This window comes from Salvelinus alpinus, chromosome 29, assembly GCF_045679555.1.
Source record: "Salvelinus alpinus chromosome 29, SLU_Salpinus.1, whole genome shotgun sequence".
NCBI lineage: Eukaryota > Metazoa > Chordata > Actinopteri > Salmoniformes > Salmonidae > Salvelinus > Salvelinus alpinus.
In genome coordinates this window covers 22,925,429-22,946,841 of record NC_092114.1, presented here as the reverse complement: position 1 = coordinate 22,946,841, position 21,413 = coordinate 22,925,429, and the positions used below count along the sequence as shown (strand labels likewise).

General features: G+C 42.6%; 1 pseudogene; it reads left to right on the top strand.

The window, feature by feature from the left end:
• The window catches only part of LOC139558885 (elongator complex protein 2-like), a 62,183-nt pseudogene extending 49,973 nt beyond the window's left edge, over window positions 1-12,210 (top strand).
• Window positions 12,211-21,413: the final 9,203 nt, after the last annotated feature.

Genomic DNA, 21,413 nt, shown 5'->3' with positions numbered 1-21,413 from the left:
CATACGCCTTCGCCTGGATGTAATGCGGAAGTGAGAGAAAAAATCAGTTGATTATCTCGACCAGGGACTGAACACAACGTCTTGGACTGAGACGCACTTTTATTTATTTTCTGGGCGCGAAGTCTGACCTGTACTCGGCTCATTGAAGAACCTTTTTAAAGGTGAATATGATCTCTGGCTTCGATTTTCTTTGATACATGTCACAATATCATCTTAAAGTATGTTTTTTCAATATAGTTTAATTATATTATTGAAATTTATTCTGGACTTTAGACGTGATGCGACGCAAGAATTGGTTCAAGAACGAGAGGCTAGCAATGCTAGCTAATGGTGCTTGCTAATTCTGAGGGAAATCGTTCGTTATGGATCCAAATAAAGTCAGTTCTGAACAAAGGACCCCTTGGAGAACATTCTGATGGAAGATCCACAAAGATAAGGACCCAATTTGGGATGCTTTTTCATATATATCTGTCGAACTGTGCTATGCTACCGTTTGACTAGAAGCAATGCTGCTGTGTGCTAGCTATTGTAGTAAGCTAATATAACGATATATTGTGTTTTCGCTGTAAAACACTTCAAAAATCGGAAATATTGGCTCTGTTCACAAGATCTTATTCTTTCATTAGCTATCCACCATATATTGTTCTGAAATGTTTTATGATGTGTAATTAGTAGTTGACGTTGGTGTCTGTATTTTCTCTGGCTACTGCCGTGCGATTTCTGACTGTAGCTGTGATGGTGGCTATGATGGTAGCAGTAATGTAAAACTGATTTATAGCTAAAATATGCAAATTTTTCGAACAAAACATAGATTTATTGTGTAACATGTTATAGGACTGTCATCTGAGGGAGTTTTTTCTAGGTTATTTAGGTTGGTTCTAGGTTAGTTAGGTTAGCTACTTGCATGCTACCGTTGCTGTGAAAAACTGTCTGTCTCTTGTATTTGGTGGTGAACTAACATAAATATATGTGGTGTTTTCGCTGTAAAACATTAAAAAAATCGGACATGTTGGCTGGATTGACAAGATGTTTATCTTTCAAATGCTGTATTGGACTTGTTAATGTGTGAAAGTTAAATATTTCAATTTTGTTTTTTGAATTTGCCGCTCTGCCTTTTCAATGGAATGTGGGAGGAGTGCCGCTAGCGGCACCCGTGGCCTCAACAGGTTAACACAGGTGTGTGTGTTGACGAGGACAAGGCTGGAGATCACTCTGTCATGCTGATTGAGTTCGAATAACAGACTGGAAGCTTCAAAAGGAGGGTGGTGCTTGGAATCATTGTTCTTCCTCTGTCAACCATGGTTACCTGCAAGGAAACACGTGCCGTCATCATTGCTTTGAACAAAAAGGGCTTCACAGGCAAGGATATTGCTGCCAGTAAGATTGCACCTAAATCAACCATTTATCGGATCATCAAGAACTTCAAGGAGAGCGGTTCAATTGTTGTGAAGAAGGCTTCAGGGCGCCCAAGAAAGTCCAGCAAGTGCCAGGACCGTCTCCTAACGTTGATTCAGTTTGGGATCGGGGCACCACCAGTACAGAGCTTGCTCAGGAATGGCAGCAGGCAAGTGTGAGTGCATCTGCACGCACAGTGAGGCGAAGACTTTTGGAGGATGGCCTGGTGTCAAGAAGGGCAGCAAAGAAGCTACTTCTCTCCAGGAAAAACATCAGGGACAGACTGATATTCTGCAAAAGGTACAGGGATTGGACTGCTGAGGACTGGTGTAAAGTCATTTTCTCTGATGAATCCCCTTTCCGATTGTTTGGGGCATCTGGAAAAAAGCTTGTCCGGAGAAGACAAGGTGAGCGCTACCATCAGTCCTGTGTCATGCCAACAGTAAAGCATCCTGAGACCATTCATGTGTGGGGTTGCTCCTCAGCCAAGGGAGTGGGCTCACTCACAATTTTGCCTAAGAACACAGCCATGAATATAGAATGGTACCAACACATTCTCCGAGAGCAACTTCTCCCAACTATCCAGGAACAGTTTGGTGACGAACAATGCCTTTTCCAGCATGATGGAGCACCTTGCCATAAGGCAAAAGGGATAACTAAGTGGCTCGGGGAACAAAACATCGATATTTTGGGTCCATGGCCAGGAAACACCCCAGACCTTAATCCCATTGAGAACTTGTGGTCAATCCTCAAGAGGCGGGTGGACAAACAAAAACCCACAAATTTTGACAAACTCCAAGCATTGATTATGCAAGAATGGGCTGCCATCAGTCAGGATGTGGCCCAGAAGTTAATTGACAGCATGCCAGGGCGGATTGCATAGGTCTTGAAAAAGAAGGGTCAACACTGCAAATATTGACTCTTTGCATCAACTTCATGTAATTGTCAATAAAAGCCTTTGACACTTATGTAATGCTTGTAATTATACTTCAGCATTCCATAGTAACATCTGACAAAAATATCTAAAGACACTGAAGCAGAAAACTTTGTGGATATTAATATTTGTGTCATTCTCAAAACTTTTGGCCATGACTGTACATAAGATAACCCTATTTGGTAAAATTCCAAATCCATATTATGACAAGAACAGCTCAAATAAGCAAAGAGAAATGACAGTCCTTCATTACTTTAAGACATTTTTTTTTGTTGCAGTTGCAAAAACCATCAAGTGCTATGATGAAACTGTCTCTCACGAGTACCGCCACAGAAAGGAAGACCCAGAAATTGCAGCCCAAATAAATGCTTCACAGAGTTCAAGTAGCAGACACATCTCAACATTAACTGTTCAGAGGAGACTGCATTAATCAGGCCTTCATGGTCGAATTTCTGCAAAGAAACCACTGCTAAAGGACACCAATAAGAGGAAGAGACTTGCTTGGGCCAAGAAACACGTCATTAGACCAGTGGAAATCTGTCCTTTGGTCTGATGAGTCCAAATGTGAGATTTTTTGTTCCAATCGCTGTGTCTTTGTGAGACGCAGAGTAGGTGAACGGATGATCTCTGCATGTGTGATTCCCACCGTGAAGCATGGAGGAGGAGGTGTGTGGGTGCTTTGCTGGTGACACTGTCAGTGATTTTTTAGAATTCACGGCACACTTAACTAGCATGGCTACCACAGCAATACGCCATCCCGTCTGGTTTGTGCTTAGTGGGACTGTCATTTGTTTTTCAACAGGAAAATGTCCCAACACACATCCAGGCTGTGTAAGGGCTATGTAAGGGCTAAGGAGAGTGATGGAGTGACCTGGCCTCCACAATCAACCGACCTCAACCCATTTGAGATGATTTGGGATGAATTGGACCGCAGAGTGAAGGAAAATCAGCCAACAAGTGCGCAGCATATGTGGGAACTCCTTCAAGACTGTTGGCAAAGCATTCCAGGTGCAGCTGGTTGAGTGAACCGTTACCCCCTGTATATAGCCTCGTTATTGTTATTTTCTGTAACTTTTTATTATTCTTTAATTTAGTTGTTTTAGTATATATTTTCTTAACTGTTCTTGAAATGCACTGTTGGTTAGGGGCTTGTAAGTAAGCCTTTCACAGTAAGGTCTGCACTTGTTGAATTGATATAGAAAAAAAACCTTGCCTTTAAAATGCATTGCCTTTAAATTGTTTAACTTGGGTCGAAAGTTTCGGGTAGCCTACAAACCTGACTCAGTTACACCAGCTCTGTCAGGAGGAATGGGCCAAAATTCACCCAACTTATTGTGGGAAGCTTGTGGAAGGCTACCCGAAATGTTTGACCAAGTTAAACAATTTAAAGGCAATGCTACCAAATACTAATTGAGTGTATGTAAACTTCTGACCCACTGGGAATGTGCTGAAAGAAATAAAAGCTGAAATAAATCATTCTCTTTACTATTATTCTGACATTTCACATTCTTAAAATAAAGTGGTGATCCTAACTGACCTAAGACAGGGAATTTTTACTAGGATTAAATGTCAGGAATTGTGAAAAACTGAGTTTAAGTGTATTTGGCTAAGGTGTATGTAAACTTCCGACTTCAACTGTATATTGAACTCTTTGGCCTGAAAGCAAAGCACTGTCTGGAGAAAACTAGGCACATCTCATCACCCTTCTAACACCATCCCTACCGTGAAGCAAGGTGGTGGCAGCATCATGCTATGGGGATGCTTTTCAGTGGCAGGAACTGGGAGAATGTTAAAGGAATTTGTTTCCTATATGTTCATTAACCAATTTAATTATACAAAGCAAACACTCTGTCCGTTTATAAGAATTTGTAAGATCCTTATTTGCATAAAATAGACATAGACCAGTGTCCAAATTTAATCAAAAGTGTTTATTCTCGAGAGTACTCTCACGTGCATATACAAAAAACTGTATTTTTATCCCTTCTTTTACTAACGCACATACATACACACTAATCTGGATTATATCCTGAAGCCTTTTACCAGTTTATTACCCCTTAGCTGACAGTTCCAGCCCCCCCCCCCCCCCCAGATACAGAAAACCTGTAGGGGGGCTCTCCCTGTCTCCTCTTATCTTCACAGAGTTATAGCTGGGTGGTTCAAACATAGCTTAATGATCCACAGAGTTTTCCTTAAGCACACACACAGACATTCCTTTCTAACCCCTCCCTAACAAATAATCCCAATGGTTAAGTTTTTGGATAGAATAATTTAATAATTTATCTTAACCCTTGATAAAATATTCTAACAGAGAATGGTAAGGATAGAGGGACCACTGAATGGTGCCTAATCCAGGCAAATCCTTGAAGAGAACCTGCTTCAGAGTGGAAATTACCTTATACTGGGGCGAAGATTTATGTTCCAACAGGACAATAAGCCCAAGCATACAACCAAAGCAATGTTGGAATAGCTTCAGAACAGGAATGTGAAAGTCATTGAGTGGTCCAGCCAAAGCCCAGAATTGAATCCCATTTGGAAATCTGTTTAAAGACTTGAAGATTGCTGTTCACCGCCACTCCCCATTTAACTTAAGAGCTTGAAAAAATCTGCAAGGAAGAATGGGAGAAAATCCCCAAATCCAGATGTGCAAAGCTGATGCAGACATACCCAAGATGACTCAAAGTAGGTGCTTCTACAAAGTATTATCTTGGGTGTGAATACCTATGTCAATTATATTTTTTCATTTTCAATAAATGTGCATTTCTAAAAAAAAATCCACTTTGTCATTATGGGGTATTGTGTGTAGATGGGTGAGAAAACAAATAAATGTCATCCATTTTGAATTCAGGCTGTGACGCAAAAAAAAAGTGGAATAAGTGAAGGGGTATTAGTACTTTCTGAAGTCACTGTAGATGATTACAGAGTTATGATATTGATTACTCTAGGCTACTGAGCTGTATGTTTGTGTGCGCACGTGTGTGTGTGTGTGTTTCTGTACAGAGCGAAGTTATAATATTGATGACTAGGCTACAGGGCTACTTGTGTGTGTTCGTAGAGGGCTATGGGGAGAGGGAAATGACGCAGACAGAGTTGTTAACAGTATAATGAGTTAACAGAATAATGCCATGTCTCTGATTCACTACTAGAGGGGGTAAAGGGAGGGAACAATTAGGGAGACACGGGAAGCCTGGGACAAATTCAAAAAGAGGGGGAACGAGGCTTTCAATTTCATGTGTAATGAAGGAGAGGATGGGTTGCGTAAGTGGTTGTGTCCCAAATGGCAACCTATTCCCAAAATAGTGCACTATTTTTGACCAGGGCCTGTCGGACTATAAAGGGAATAGGGTGTCATTTGGGACACATTGTGTCTGAAGGAGAAGATGGTGAAGTTATCTTGCTATGGGTTGAGAATGAGAGCGGGGTACATTTGATTCTCATCAAAGCTAACAGACGTTGAAAATTCGGAGATGAAGCCTTGTTCAAAATAGCTTTTCAGAAATCGCAAGTTGAGGGTTACATATTGGAGCTAAATGCTAACGATGAGCACTGTGCAGAAAATGAGAGAACATTGTCTTGAGGCGGTCAATTCTGTTCTTCGTTCTGTTTCGTGTCTCCAGTGTGTCTCTCGTCTTTAATTCCCTTTTTCTTTTTTTACTCCCTCCCTGCTTAACATCAGGGGGGTTGTTAAACAAGAAAATCACAACAGCCAGCCACTTAGATACAATCTTCATTTAGTCAATTGGAAAATGGTTCCCATTTATTTTAATTTTAAAACAAGCGAATGTTGAATATGTTGAGTAGTTATGTAAGGATTGTGAAATTGACTTTGTTATTTTGTGTGTGTGTGTGTGTCTGTGTGCTCGGTATCCACAGAGCTCCCTCCAGAGGACCACCTGCTCCAAAATACACTATGGCCTGATGTCCAAAAACTGTAAGTGTCTCATGATCCTTCTAACGAGTCCTTTCCATCCTCATACGCACGCGTGCACACACAATGAACCTCATAATTTTTTTGTGTTACTATTTTCTTTTCATCGATATGTTTATTTTCCTACTTTTTAGTTGGGAAAGTGCTCGTAAGTAAGCATTTCACTGTAAAGTTTACACTAGTTGTATTTGGCGCATGTGACAAAAACAATTTTATTTTATTTGACACTCATTTTCTATTTCAATGGCTGCGTTTTCACAGGCAGCCTAATTCTGATATTTTTCCAGTAATTGGTCTTTTGACCAATCAGATGAACTCTTTTGCCAAAAGACCAGATTTGGCCTGCCCGTGTAAAGGCAGCCAATGTCAGAGAGTACAACTTTTGCATCCGCTTTATCAACTACAGAATCAGATGGGGCTTGACAGAAAGAGTTTTAGCACTGTTTCCTACTGTATTGGAATGCATACGAGGTATGTGTGATTTCAATCTTTTGTGAGCGATAACATTTTGACTAGTTTCTCATATTTATAGAATTATTATAAAAAAAGGCCTGTGTGGATTAATGTGTCTGAAAATGTTGTTTCTAAACCCCCTTCAGAGACATCCCCCATGCCCCATGAGCCTCTTCTCTCCCCAGCAGAATATATCGCTTCCATTTGTGCCTAATGTTAAATCCATTTACCAGTCAATCCTGCATTAACATGCCATCATACAACTATTGTGTTTTTGAATAGCACTTTTCTTACTCCCATTTGGCAAGGAATGCATTGTATAATTGGACGCATAATAGCAACATAAAAATAGATAAGTGCCTTATTATTTTTGCGGTACAATGATTTTGTGGTGGTGTATCTATTTTGAGTATATTTCTGAATATGACATGTTTAGGTTTGATAGGTTGAGGGGAAGAGATGTTCCTCCCACCAGGCTGATAATCTATGGTTTGGTGTTTGCTGACCATTAAAACATCATGCACCGATATTGCATTTTTGGCCGATACCGATATCCAATATTTTCCTTCCCAAAAACCCAGATACCGATAACCGATATAAACAATTTGAGTGGCCTTAAGCATTCTAGTACAGTTAAATAGTTAACACTGTCACAGGCCGGCTCAATACGGCTATCCTCAGTATGAAATCCTCGTCGACCCACTGTGCTGTCAGACTCAGCATGCTCATGGGGCTGACATCGCTGGTCCAAATGTCAGTCGTGAAGCTAATAGCAATGACGCCCATAGCAAGTAGCTCATGGATGTGTTTCAACAATACTGTGTAACTCCGGTAGGGCAACATCTGAAAAATAGCGCCTACTTGGTAGTGTGTACCGGTGCTCGACCAGTCGGCAAAAGCCAACATCATTCACGACAGAGAACGGTTGATTGTCAAGGGCAATGAATTCTGTTATATTGGCATTAATGGATTTCACCTTTGAGTTGTCTCGCTGAAATGTTCTTACTCTTTCAAATGACTGCTGGACTTGAACTTGTTTAGTTGTTGGAAGTGTGCGCTTAGTATTTTTCTGCTTTTGTTCTGTGTAGCACTGTATTTTTCGTGGCGTCATTACGTCATCTACCTATGTTATATAGGTATGCACTTCAGCGTTGACATCGGTTTTGCACATCGCCGTTAAACTAGACATCGGGCCGATGCTAATGTGGACATTTTTAGCTAATATCGGCCGATTCTGATATGCTCTCCGATATATCGTGCATCCCTAACATCACGTTGTTTTTCCGCAAACTGAAAGCATTTAGAGGTTGAATAATTAGCCAGTGCTTAATCACTGTGTGTGTGTGTGTGTGTGTGTGTGTGTGTGTGTGTGTGTGTGTGTGTGTGTGTGTGTGTGTGTGTGTGTGTGTGTGTGTGTGTGTGTGTGTGTGTGTGTGTGTGTGTGTGTGTGTGTGTGTGTGTGTGTGTGTGTGTGTGTGTGTTTTTAATTCCAGTCTAAATATCTCCAGCAGTTTAAGGTATCTGTGTTTTCTTAAGCTTTCCAGCCATTATGGGGCCATCTCCATAATGCCAGACAGAAAACCTTCCACTCTCTGAGTTGTGTTCCAAATGTCACCCTAATCCATATGGATCCTAGTTAAAAGTAGTGCACTACATCGGGATTAGGGTGCCATTTGGGACTTTGCTTCTGTTCCAAATGCATCTGTTTAGAACCTGGCAGCTCTGACACGAGAAGTGAGATTCTACTGAGATTGTTAGATGCAGCATTTTAAGTATTTCAGGACGATTGTTTGTGCTTCAAGTTTGACTACTTGGCTTTTATAACTGTCTTATCAATGACTGAGCTCTCATCACTCCTCCTCTTCCCTCCTTCCATTCCCTCTTCTCTCTCTCTTTATTGTTCTCTCTTTCATTTGTCATCTCCCTCCCTCCATCTCTCCCTGCCTCGGTCCCTCTCTCCAGGTACGGACACGGCTTTGAGATGTTCTGTCTAGCGTCTGACAGCGCGACAATGGTGGTGGCGTCTGCATATAAGGTAACGTGATAAGTGGGGGGGCCAAAAGCTACATGACAACCTGAAACTACCACATATGCACGCACGCACGCACACACACACACACACACACACACACACACACACACACACACACACACACCTCAGATCCTTCCTTGTCACAACACAACTGATTGGCTCAAACGCATTAGAAGGAAAGAAATTCCACAAATAAAATTTTAACAAGACACACCTGTTAATTTAAATGCATTCCAGGTGATTACCTCATGAAGCTGGTTGAGAGAATGCCAAGAGTGTGCAAAGCTGTTATCATGGCAAAGGGTGGAATCTAAAATCTAAAATCTATATTTTTTTGTTTAACACTTTTTTGCCTACTACATGATTCCATATGTGTTATTTCATAGTTTTGATGTCTTCACTATTATTCTACAATGTAGAAAATAGTAAAAATAAAGAAAAGCCATTGAATGAGTAGGTGTGTCCAAACTATTGACTGTTACTGTAAATATACTGAACAAAAATATAAATGCAACATGCAACAACCCGTCGTCCGGGTTAGGGGAGGGTTTCGCCGGCCGGGATGTCCTTGTCCCATCGCGCTCTAGCGACTCCTTGCGGCGGGCCAGGCGCATGCATGCTGACTTCGGTAGCCAGTACGACACATTGTTGCGGCTGGCTTCCGGGTTAAGCGAGCAGTGTGTCAAGAAGAAGTGCGGCTTGGTGGGGTCATGTATCGGGGGGCGCATGGTTCTCAACCTTCACTTCTCCGAAGTCCGTACGGGAGTTGCAGCGATGGGACAAAACTGTAACTACCAGTTGGATATCACGAAATTAGGGAGAAAAAGGGGTAAAAAGTACCCCCCAAAAATGTTTTAAAAAATAAAATAAAAAATGGGCCTCACAATGAGCCTCATGATTTCGTCACGGTATTTTTGTGCATTCAAATTGCCATCAATAAAATGCAGTTGTCTTCGTTGTCCTTAGCTTATGCCTGCCCATACCATAACCCCACTGCCACCATGGGGCACTCTGTTCACAACGTTAACATTGGCAAACTGCTCACCACCATGGGGAACTCTGCGGTTGTGAGGCTGGTTGGACGTACTGTAAAATTCTCTAAAACAATGTTGGAGGCAGCGTATGGTAGAGAAATTAACATTCAATTCTCTGGCAACAGTTCTGGGGGTTATTCATGCAGTCAGCATGCCAATTGCACGCTCCCTTGACATCTGTGGCATTGTGTTGTGTGACCAAACTGCACATTTTAGAGTGGCCTTTTATTGTCCCCAGCACAAGATGCACCTGTGTAATGATCATGCTGTTTAATCAACATCTTGATATGCCACACCTGTCAAGTGGATTGATTATCTTCGCCAAGGAGAAATGCTCAATAACAGGGATGTAAACAAATGAGTGCACCACATTTTAGAGAAATAAGCCTTTTGTGCGTATGGAACATTTCTGGGATCATTTATTTCAGGGACCATTTATATTTATATTTTTTCAGTATGAGAAACACTGTGTTTATGAATGACTGAAAAACACACGTCTGTTTTTAATTGTTAATGTCAGTGGCAGTTTGGCTGCACATAGCTCTGTGACACAAAAAACGACAAACGTGAACGGATGACACAGACAGACACTATGATGGTTGGAGTATGTTGTTATACAATACAGCTGTCCTGGCCTGGTCTGCAGTGCAGCTTAGCCCCACTGACACGGACACATCACTCAGACACACACACACAGCCACAAATCACTCAGGGCCCTGTGAAGGGAAGCACATTCTCCCTGTCCCCTGCCAAGAACCTCCCTGTCGCTGCCATCCCTCATCACTCCTTCGCACACACACACGCACGCACGCACGCACACACACACACACACACACACACACACACACACACACACACACACACACACACACACACACACACACACACACACACACACACACACACACACACACACAGACACACAGACACACAGATACACAGACAGACAGACAGACAGACAGACAGACAGACAGACAGACAGACAGACAGACAGACAGACATGGCCAGGGTTACTGTCTGCTCTACTGTCAGTTTGCCTTGGCCAGGCGTAGCGCTAGTGCTCTGGGCAACGGGTACACACACACACACACAAAATATGACTACACACACACAAGCACAATTGGGCATGCACACACTGAAAGAGACACACAAATATACACATAGACAGATAGATGGACACACACACGTTAGCAAACAAAGGAAGGCAGATGTCACGTGTCCTGGGTGGTCTAGTGGGCAATCAAATTCAATCAATCAAATGTATTTATAAAGCCCTTTTTACATCAGCCGATGTCACAAAGTGCTTATACAGAAACACAGCCTAAAACCCCAAACAACAAGCAATGCAGATGTAGAAGCATGGTGGCTATGAAAAACTCCCATGAAAAGCAGTAACCAAGGAAGAAACCTGGAGAGGAACCAGGCTATGAGGGGTGGCCAGTCCTCTTCTGGCTGTGCCGGGTGGAGATTATAACAGAACATAGCCAAGATGTTCAAATGTTCATAAATTACCAGCATGGTCAAATAATAATAATTACAGTGGTTGTAGAGGGTGCAACAGGTCAGCACCTCAGGGGTAAATGTCAGTTGGCCTTTCATAGCCGATCATTCAGAGATAGAGACAGCAGGTGCGGTAGAGAGAGAGAGTCGAAAACAGCAGGTCCGGGACAAGGTAGCACATCCGGTGAACAGGTCAGGGTTCCATAGCCACAGGCAGAACAGTTGAAACTGGAGCAGCAGCACAACCAGGTGGACTGGTGACAGCAAGGAGTCATCAGGCCAGGTAGTCCTGAGGCATTTCCCCAGGGCTCAGGTCCTCCGAGAGAAGAGAGAAAAAGAGAAAGAGAGAGCAGGTTTGCTGTGGTTTCCAATTCGGCCCATTATCTTTCCTACTCTCTGTCCTTTATATTAAAAACCATAGGCCAACAGAATGTAAACAAATATATTTTGTATTATTATTACGCCAGTAGACTAGACCAGGGTTGCTAGTACATGTTGTTTAAGTCAAAGCTTAAAATAAGTTTTCACCAAACACAGGGCAACTAGAACAGTGTGGGACCTAAGTTGGGGAAAGCCGAACTTTATGCAAATACTCGCCGATATCGCGGCACGATTGACCAATCAAAGCTCACTGTAGCTTGCAGTCTCTACTGGAATTGGAATTGTTGATAACATGCGCTACCTAGCACTGCTTCTCTTCTCTGGTTCTAGGCCTCGGGGCTGAGCACGCAGCCATGCTGCTCTGGAGCACCACCTACTGGCGCCAGCTGCAGGTGCTACCCTGCCACAGACTCACCGTCACTCAGATGGCCTTCTCCCCCAACAGACACTTCCTATTGGCCGTGTCCCGGGACCTGGTCGCTATGGAGACGGAACAACCCCGCTGTTACCCGTACAGACACAGGTGAGCTGAGGGGTCATGTCGTGTCATGTCTGTATCCTTCGTTGTTGATTTAAAAAAAAATATGGTCACATAATTTTTGTTTTCATTTTGTTTTCTCCCTGCTTTAGGAGTTAGTTTAGGTTAATATCAAGGTTTTAAGCAGCCAAGAGCTAGTTTTGTTCAAGTTAACTTCTTGCAACTATAGGGGGTGCTGTTCCGCATTAGCATTTTTTGGTCTCCAAATTAAACTGCCTCGTGCTCAATTCTTGATCGTACAATATGCATATTATTGTTATTATTGGATAGAAAACACTTTCTAGTTTCTATAGCCGTTGGAATTTTGTCTCTGAGTGGTACAGAACTACTTCTACAGCACTTTTCCTGACAGGGAGTCAGATTTCAGAAATTTTGACCCCTAATCTGGGGTCGGTTTTAAGGTGCCTGTAAATGCTATGGAGAAACCGACACTGCCTACGTCTTCCTCTGGGTGTCAGTACGTCATCACGCTTTGAATGGAGTCGATTGCACAATCAGAGCCACTATAAAACAACAAAACGTGGAAGTACCGTCCTTTCCCTTCGCGCGTCTTACGCAAGATGGACATCGGACTTGCCTCCTTCCAAATGGTTGTTTAGCCAGTGATATTTCTCCGGTCATGTTTTTAGTCGTTATAGTTGTTAAAAACATCATAATGTAGTTAATTTGAACCGTTTTATAGCAATTTATATCCGTTTAGTGCGATTTTGAGGAATTTCTTTGTCGTGCACTTTGAAGCTTTGGTCACGTTTCGGGGTCTCGGTCGATGTTAGTGGACATTTCGAAGGACAGAGGACATCTATCGACCAAAAGAAGATTAGACCCAAGAAAGGATACATTGCCCAAGAATCTGATGGAAAATCACCTCATAGTAAGAAATATTTAATATGATAAATCGTTGTTCTGTCGAAATATTTTAAACGCATAATCCGCCATTTTGTTTGTTATCGCTTCACTTGGCGAACCCTGTATTGCACAGTAAGGATAATTTTAGAAATGTAAATCAGCGGTTGCATTAAGAACTAATTTGTCTTTCGATTCCTGTCAACCCTGTATTTTTTAGTCAAGTATATGATTAGCTTTCGATTAAACTAGATCACTCTGAAAGATGACGTCCGACATTTTGAGCCTTGATTTGCTAGTATTTTCATTGTATAACCACGGTTTTGTATGGCTAAATATGCACATTTTCGAACAAACTCTATATGTATGTTGTAAAATGACGTTACAGGAGTGTCATCGGAAGAATTCTGAGAAGGTTAGTGAAAAAATTAATATATTTTGGCGATGATTACGTTATAGCTCTCTTTGGCTTGAATCGATGCTCTGGTAACGTTTGCACATGTGGTATGCTAACTTATCGATTTATTGTGTTTTCGCTGTAAAACGCTTAGAAAATCTGAAATATTGTCTGAAATCACAAGATCTGGGTCTTTCCATTGCTATGTTTTGTCTATTCTTATGAAATGTTTTATGATGAGTAAATTGGTCATACACGTTGCTCTCTATAGTAATTCTAGTCGAGTTGTGATGGTCGGTGCAATTGTAAACTGTGATTTCTACCTGAAATATGCACTTTTTTCTAACAAAACCTATCCTATACCATAAATATGTTATCAGACTGTCATCTGATGAGGTTTTTTATTGGTTATTGGCTATCAATATCTTAGTTTAGCCGAATTGGTGATAGCTACTGGTGGAGAGAAAAAATGGTGGACAAAGAAATTGTGTATTTTGCTAATGTGTTTAGCTAATAGATTTACATATTGTGTCTTCCCTGTAAAACATTTTAAAAATCTGAAATGGTGGCTTTATTCACAAGATCTGTATCTTTCATCTGGTGTCTTGGACTTGTGATTTAATGATATTTAGATGCTACTATCTACTTGTGAAGCTATGCTAGCTATGCTAATCAGTGTGTGGGGGGGGTGGGGGGTGATCCCGGACCCGGGGTAGAGGCTCGTGAAAGGTTAACCTAGGGATAGTTCAAATCAAATTAATCGTATAAAATGTTATTAGTCACATGCGCTGAATACAACAGGTGTAGACCTTACAGTGAAATGCTTAATTACGAGCCCCTAACCGACAGAGCAGTTTAAAAAAATACAGATATGAATAAGAGATAAAAGTAACAAGTAATTAAAGAGCAGCAGTAAAAAACAACTATATATACAGGGGGGTGCCAGTACAGAGTCAATGTGCGGGGGGCACTGGTTAGTCGAGGTAGTATGTACATGTAGGTAGCGTTAAAGTGACTATGCATAGATGACAACAGAGAGTGGCAGTGGTGTGAAGGGGGGGGGGATGCAAATAGTCTGGGTAGCCATTTGACTAGATGTTCAGGAGTCTTATGGCTTGGGGGTAGAAGCTGTTTAGAAGCCTCTTGGACCTAGACCTGGCGCTCCGGTACCTCTTTCCGTGTGGTAGTCTATGAGCAGTCTATGACTAGGGTGGCTGGAGTCTTTGACAATTTTTAGGGCCTTCCTCTGACATCGCCTTGTATAGAGGTCCAGGATGGCAGGAAGCTTGGCCCCAGTGATGTACTGGGCCGTTCGCACTACCCTCTGTAGTGCCTTGCGGTCGGAGGCCGAGCAGTTGCCATACCAGGCAGTGATGCTACCAATCAGGATGCTCTCGATGGTGCAGCTGTAGAACCTTTTGAGGATCTGGGAACCCATGCCAAATCTTTTCAGTCTCCTGAGGGGGAATAGGTTTTGTTGTGCCCGCTTCACGACTGTCATGCTGTGTTTGAACCATGTTAGTTTGTTGGTGATGTGGACACCAAGGAACTTCAAGCTCTCAAACTGCTCCACTGCAGCACCGTCGATGAGAATGGGGGCATGCTCGGTCCTCTTTTTCCTGTAGTCCACAATCATCTCCTTTGTCTTGATCACGTTGAGGGAGAGGTTGTTGTCCTGGCACCACACGGCCAGGTCTCTGACCTCCTCCCTATAGGCTGTCTCGTTGTTGTCGGTGATCAGGTCTACACACTGTTGTGTCAGTCGTGCCTGGCAGTGCAGTCATGAGTGAACAGGGAGTACAGGAGGGGACTGAGCACACACCCCTGAGGGGCCCCTGTGTTGAGGATCAGCGTGGCGGATGTGTTGTTACCTACCCTTACCACCTGAGGGCGGCCCGTCAGGAAGTCCAGTTGCAGAGGGAGGTGTTAGTCCCAGGGTCCTTAGCTTATTGATGAGCTTTGAGGGCACTATAGTGTTGAACGCTGAGCTGTAGTCAATGAATAGCATTCTCACATAAACTCAGCCCAAAAAATAAACGTCCTTGCACTGTCAACTGCGTTTATTTTCAGCAAACTTAACGTGTAAATATTTGTATGAACAAAACAAGATTCAACAATTGGGACATAAACTGAACAAGTTCCGCAGACATGTGACTAACAGAAATTGAATAATGTGTCTCTGAACAAAGGGGGGGTCAAAATCAAAAGTAACCGTTAGTATCGGGTGTGGCCACCAGCTGCATTAAGTACTGCAGTGCATCTCCTTCTCATGGACTGCACCGGATTTGCCAGTTCTTACTTTGAGATGTTACCCCACTCTTCCACCAAGGCATCTGCAGTTCCCGAACATTTCTAGGGGGAATGGCCCTAGCCCTCACCCTCCGATCCAACAGGTCCCAGACGTGCTCAATGGGATTGAGAATCGGGCTCTTCGCTGGCCATGGCAGAACACTGACATTCGTGTCTTCCAGGAAATCACGCACAGAACGAGCAATATGGCTGGTGGCATTGTCACGCTGGAGGGTCATGTCAGGATGAGCCTGCAGGAAGGGTACCACATGATGGAGGAGGATGTCTTCCCTGTAATGCACAGCATTGAGATTGCCTGCAATGACAACAAGCTCAGTCCGATGATGCTGTGACACACCGCTGCAGACCATGACGGACCCTCCACCTCCAAATCGATCCCGCTCCAGAGTACAGGCCTCAGTGTAACGCTCATTCCTTCGACGATAAACGCAAATCCGACCATCACCCCTGGTGAGACAAAATTGTGACTCATCAGTGAACAACACTTTTTGCCAGTCCTGTCTGGTCCAGCGACGGTGGGTTTGTGCCTATAGGCGACGTTGTTGCCGGTGATGTCTGGTGAGGACCTGCCTTACAACAGGCCTATAAGCCCTCAGTCCAGCCTCTCTCAGCCTATTGCGGACAGTCTGAGCACTGATGGAGGGATTGTGCGTTTCTGGTGTAACTCGGGCAGTTGTTGTTGCCATCCTGTACCTGTCCCGCAGGTGTGATGTTCGGATGTACCGATCCTGTGTAGGTGTTGTTACACGTGGTCTGCCGTGTACTGCGAGGACGATCAGCTCTCCGTCCTGTCTCCCTGTAGCGCTGTCTTAGGCGTCTCACAGTACTGGGTGTAGGGGATACAGACATTGCAATGTATTGCCCTGGCAATACGGACATTGCAATGTATTGCCCTGGCCACATCTGCAGTCCTCATGCCTCCTTGCAGCATGCCTAAGGCACGTACACGCATATGAGCAGGGCATCTTTCTTTTTGTATTTTTCAGAGTCAGTAGAAAGGCCCCTTTAGTGTCCTAAGTTTTCATAACTGTGACCTTAATTGCCTACCATCTGTAAGCTGTGTCATGACGTGGCCCTCTTTGGATATAGGAAGCACCAACTCTCTCTCTCTCACCACCTCTCACCACCTCTTTCTTCCCCCTACACCCAGGCTCTGTTATCTCAAGTCGTAAATTCCTAGAGGAGACGCTCTCCTCATGACCAGGCAGTATAGTCAGAGAGAGTTTCACAGTAGAACAAAGGAACTTCTTCTACATCACAGAACTTGAGAACTGAGCAATATCCATGTTTTGGAGAATGTGTAAACGGTCGGTGGAGAATCCAGCTAGACCGGTCCATTTTGTCTAAGGTTTGTGACCTCATGAGAGACAATACAGCCACATTACCATAACTGTTTATACAAGAGTCTCCGTTAGGAGATTTGCATCTAATTATTGTATAAAATGAATGAGTAAAGATGAAACTATTTGTGAAATTATGTAATGTGATTTTAAACTGTTTAATAAAAGAGAATCCAATTCCCTTTAAAGTTTAACTAAATCATTGGCCCGCCACATGAGCACAGACATTGATCTGGCATCATGGGACAGCCCCTTTCTACTGTTACGAATATAACCCCCACTTGGAGGAATACCAAGCCGCCATACCGGTTTAGCCCACTAGGGAACATCCCCTATCATTTCCTTGTAACCATACCTACTGTTTGTTTGTTTGTTATGCATTTCTGTGATTATTTAGTTTGTAAGTAAATAAATGATTAAGACAATTGACGTATGGATGATTCATAGCAAAGACTGGGTTCCTGCAGATAAACAACAATTTACGACGTTTGGAATGAGACTAACGTGAGGTAAAGAATAATTCATTAATTAGAAGACTAATTGAGCAGATATTAAAATATCTGAAAAGTTATATTAGGAAAATTATAACTTTGTAATCTGAAGATTTTCCTTGGTGCCCCAACTTCCTAGTTAATTACATTTACATGATTAGTTTAATCACGTAATAATAATTACAGAGAATTGATTTGATAAAATAACAGTCTTCACTTTAATGATGCCAAATACACGACAGCTGTTGGTGTCTTAACTTCTCTGCGCTACGGATCCCTTTTACAGGATCATTTTCCTAAACAACCGCTGATTTGCAGGGCGCAAAATATTACTAAAAATATTTATAATCATGCAATCACAAGTGAAATATACCAAAACACAGCTTAGCTTGTTGTTAATTCACCTATCGTGTCAGATTTAGAAAATATGCTTTACAGAGAAAGAAATCCAAGCTTTTGTGAGTGTATCAATCAATGCTAGAACAGCTAGCCCCAAATTGCATGGTCACGAAAGTCAGAAAAGCAATACAATTAATCGCTTACCTTTGATAATCTTCGGATGTTTGCACTCACGAGACTCCCAGTTACACAATAAATGTTATTTTTGTTCGATAAATATTACTTTTATAACAAAAAAACGCCATTTGGGTTGCGCGTTATGTTCAGAAAACTACAGCCTCGTTCCGGTCCTGAAAGCCAGAAGAAAATTCCCAAACGTATCAGATTCAAAAATATTACAAAAAATATTTATAATCATGCAATCACAAGTGAAATATACCAAAACACAGCTTAGCTTGTTGTTAATCCACCTATCGTGCCAGATTTAGAAAATATGCTTTGCGACGAAAGCAATCTAAGCTTTTGTGAGTGTATCAATCAATGCTAGAACAGTTAGCCTTATATTAGCTTGGTTAGCTTGGTCACGAAAGTCAGAAAAGCAATTAAATTAATCGCTTACCTTTGATAATCTTCGGATGTTTGCACTCAGGAGACTCCCAGTTACACAACAAATGTTCTTTTTGTTTGATAAATATTACTTTTTTAACAAAAAAACGCCATTTGGGTTGCGCGTTACGTTCAGAAAACCAAAGTCTCGTTCCGTTCGACGAAAATTCCAAAAAGTATCCGTAATGGTCGTAGAAACATGTAAAATATTTTTTATAATCAATCCTCAGGTTGTTTTTAACAAACATAATCGATAATATTTAAACCGGACCGTAACCTATTCAATAAGAGAGAAAAAGAAAATGGAGCGCTACCCTCTCGCGCGCAGGAACTAATCTGAGGACACCTGACTACTTTTGAAAAATCTTGCCCATTTTTCAAAATAAAAGCCTGAAACTATGTCTAAAGCCTGGTCACAGCCTGAGGAAGCCATTGGAAAAGGAATCTGGTTGATACCCCTTTAAATGGAAGAAAGACGGGCCAGGAAACACAGATTTCTATTTAAAAATATAACTTCCGGGTTAGATTTTCTCAGGTTTTCGCCTGCAGAATCAGTTTTGTTATACTCACAGACAATATTTTGACAATTTTGGAAACTTTGGAGTGTTTTCTATCCTAATCTGTAAATTATATGCATATTCTACGATCTGGACCTGAGAAATAGTCCGTTTACCTTTAAAATATATATTTAAAAAACCTGACCCCTAGCGTCAAGAGGTTATGACCGTTCCACAGGTGCATGTTCATTAATTGTTTATGGTTTACTGAACAGGCATGGGAAATAGTGTTTAAACCCTTTACATTGAAGATCTGTGAAGTTATTTTGATTTTTACGAATTATCTTTGAAAGACAGGGTCCTGAAAAAGGGACGTTGCTTTTTTTGCTGAGTTTAGGTGTTCCTTTTGTCCAGGTGGGAAAGGGCAGTGTGAAGTGCAATAGAGACTGTGGATCTGTTGGGAAGGTATGCAAATTGGAGTGGGTCTAGGGTTTCTGGGATGATGGTGTTGATGTAAGCCATGACCAGACTTTCAAAGCACTTCATGGCTACGGACGTGAGTGCTACGGGTCGGTAGTCATTTGGACAGGTTACCTTAGTGTTCTTGGGCACAGGCACAATGGTGGTCTGCTTAAAACATGTTGGTATTACAGACTCGGACAGGGAGAGGTTGAAAATGTCAGTGAAGACATGCTCGCAGTACACGTCCTGGTAATCCGTCTGGCCCTGGGGCCTTGTGAATGTTGACCTCTCTAAAGGTCTTACTCACATCGGCTGCAGAGAGCGTGATCACACAGTCTTCCGGTACAGCTGGTGCTCTCATGCCTGTTTCAGTGTTATTTGCCTCGAAGCGAGCATAGAAGTAGTTTAGCAAGTCCGGTAGGCTCGTGTCGCTGGGCAGCTCTCAGCTGTGCTTCCCTTTGTAGTCTGTAATGGTTTGCAGGCCCTGCCACATCCTACGAGCATCAGAGCTGGTGTAGTACGACTCGATCTTAGTCCTGTATTGACGCTTTGCTTGTTTGATGTTTCGTCGGATGGGATAGCAGGATATCTTATAAGCTTCCGGGTTAGAGTCCCGCTCCTTGAAAGTGGCAGCTCTAGCCTTTAGCTCAGTGCGGATGCTGCCTGTAATCCATGGCTTCTGGTTGGGGTATGTACGTACGGTCACTGTGGGACGATGTCATCGATGCACTTATTGATGAAGCCAATGACAGATGTGGTGTACCCCTCAATGTCTTTGGAGGAATCCCAGAACATATTCCAGTCTGTGCTAGCAAAACAGTGCTGTAGCTTAGCATCTGCTTCATCTGACCACTTTTTTATTGATCTAGTCACTGGTGCTTCCTGCTTAAATTTTTGCTTGTAAGCAGAAATCAGGAGGATGGAATTATGGTCAGATTTGCCAAATGGAGGGCGAGGGAGAGCTTTGTATGCATCTCTGTGTGTGGAGTATAGGTAGTCCAGAGTTATTTTCCCTCTGGTTGCACATTTAACATGCTGATAGAAATCTGGTAAAACTGATTTAAGTTTCCCTGCATTAAAGTCCCCGGCTACTAGGAGCGCCGCCTCTGGGTGAGCGTTTTCTTGTTTGCTTATGGCGGAATACAGCTCATTCAATGCCATCTTAGTGCCAGCCTCTGACTGTGGTGGTATGTAAACAGCTACAAGGAATATAGATGAAAACTCTCTCGGTAGATAATGTGGTCTGTAGCTTATCATGTGAAACTACCTCAGGTGAGCAATAGCGCGAGACTTCCTTAGATATCGTGCACCAGCTGTTGTTTACAAAAATACATAGACCGCCGCCCCTTGTCTTACCAGACGGCGCTGGTACATCGTATAACCAGCTAGCTGTATGTTGACATTGTCGTCGTTCAGCCACGACTCTGTGAAGCATAAGATGTTACAGTTTTTAATGTCGTGTTGGTGGTTTAATATTCCCAATAACTCGTCCATTTTATTGTCCAAAGATTGCATGTTTGCTAGCAGAATTGAGGGAAGTGGGGGTTTATTTGATCGCCTCCGACTTCTCAGAAGGCAGCCCGCCTTCCGGCCTTTCTTTCTCCACCTCCTCTTCACGCAGATCACTGGGTTCGGGGCCTGTTCCCGAGGGAGCCGTATATCCTCCACCTCGGGTTCGTCAGAGTCGTGAAAGAAGAAAAAGGATTCTGCTAGTCCGTGGTGAGTAATCGCAGTCCTGATGTCTAGAAGTTATTTTCGGTCATAAGAGACGATAGCGGCATCATTATGTACAAAAATAGTTTAAAAAAGAAGTTACAAACAACGCAGGTAAACTAACAAAAAAACACAATCGGTTGGGGGCACGTAAAACGTCTGCTTTGGTGCCATCTTACTATCAAGTGGTATCAATGACCCTGTAGAGATACTTAAATACTCA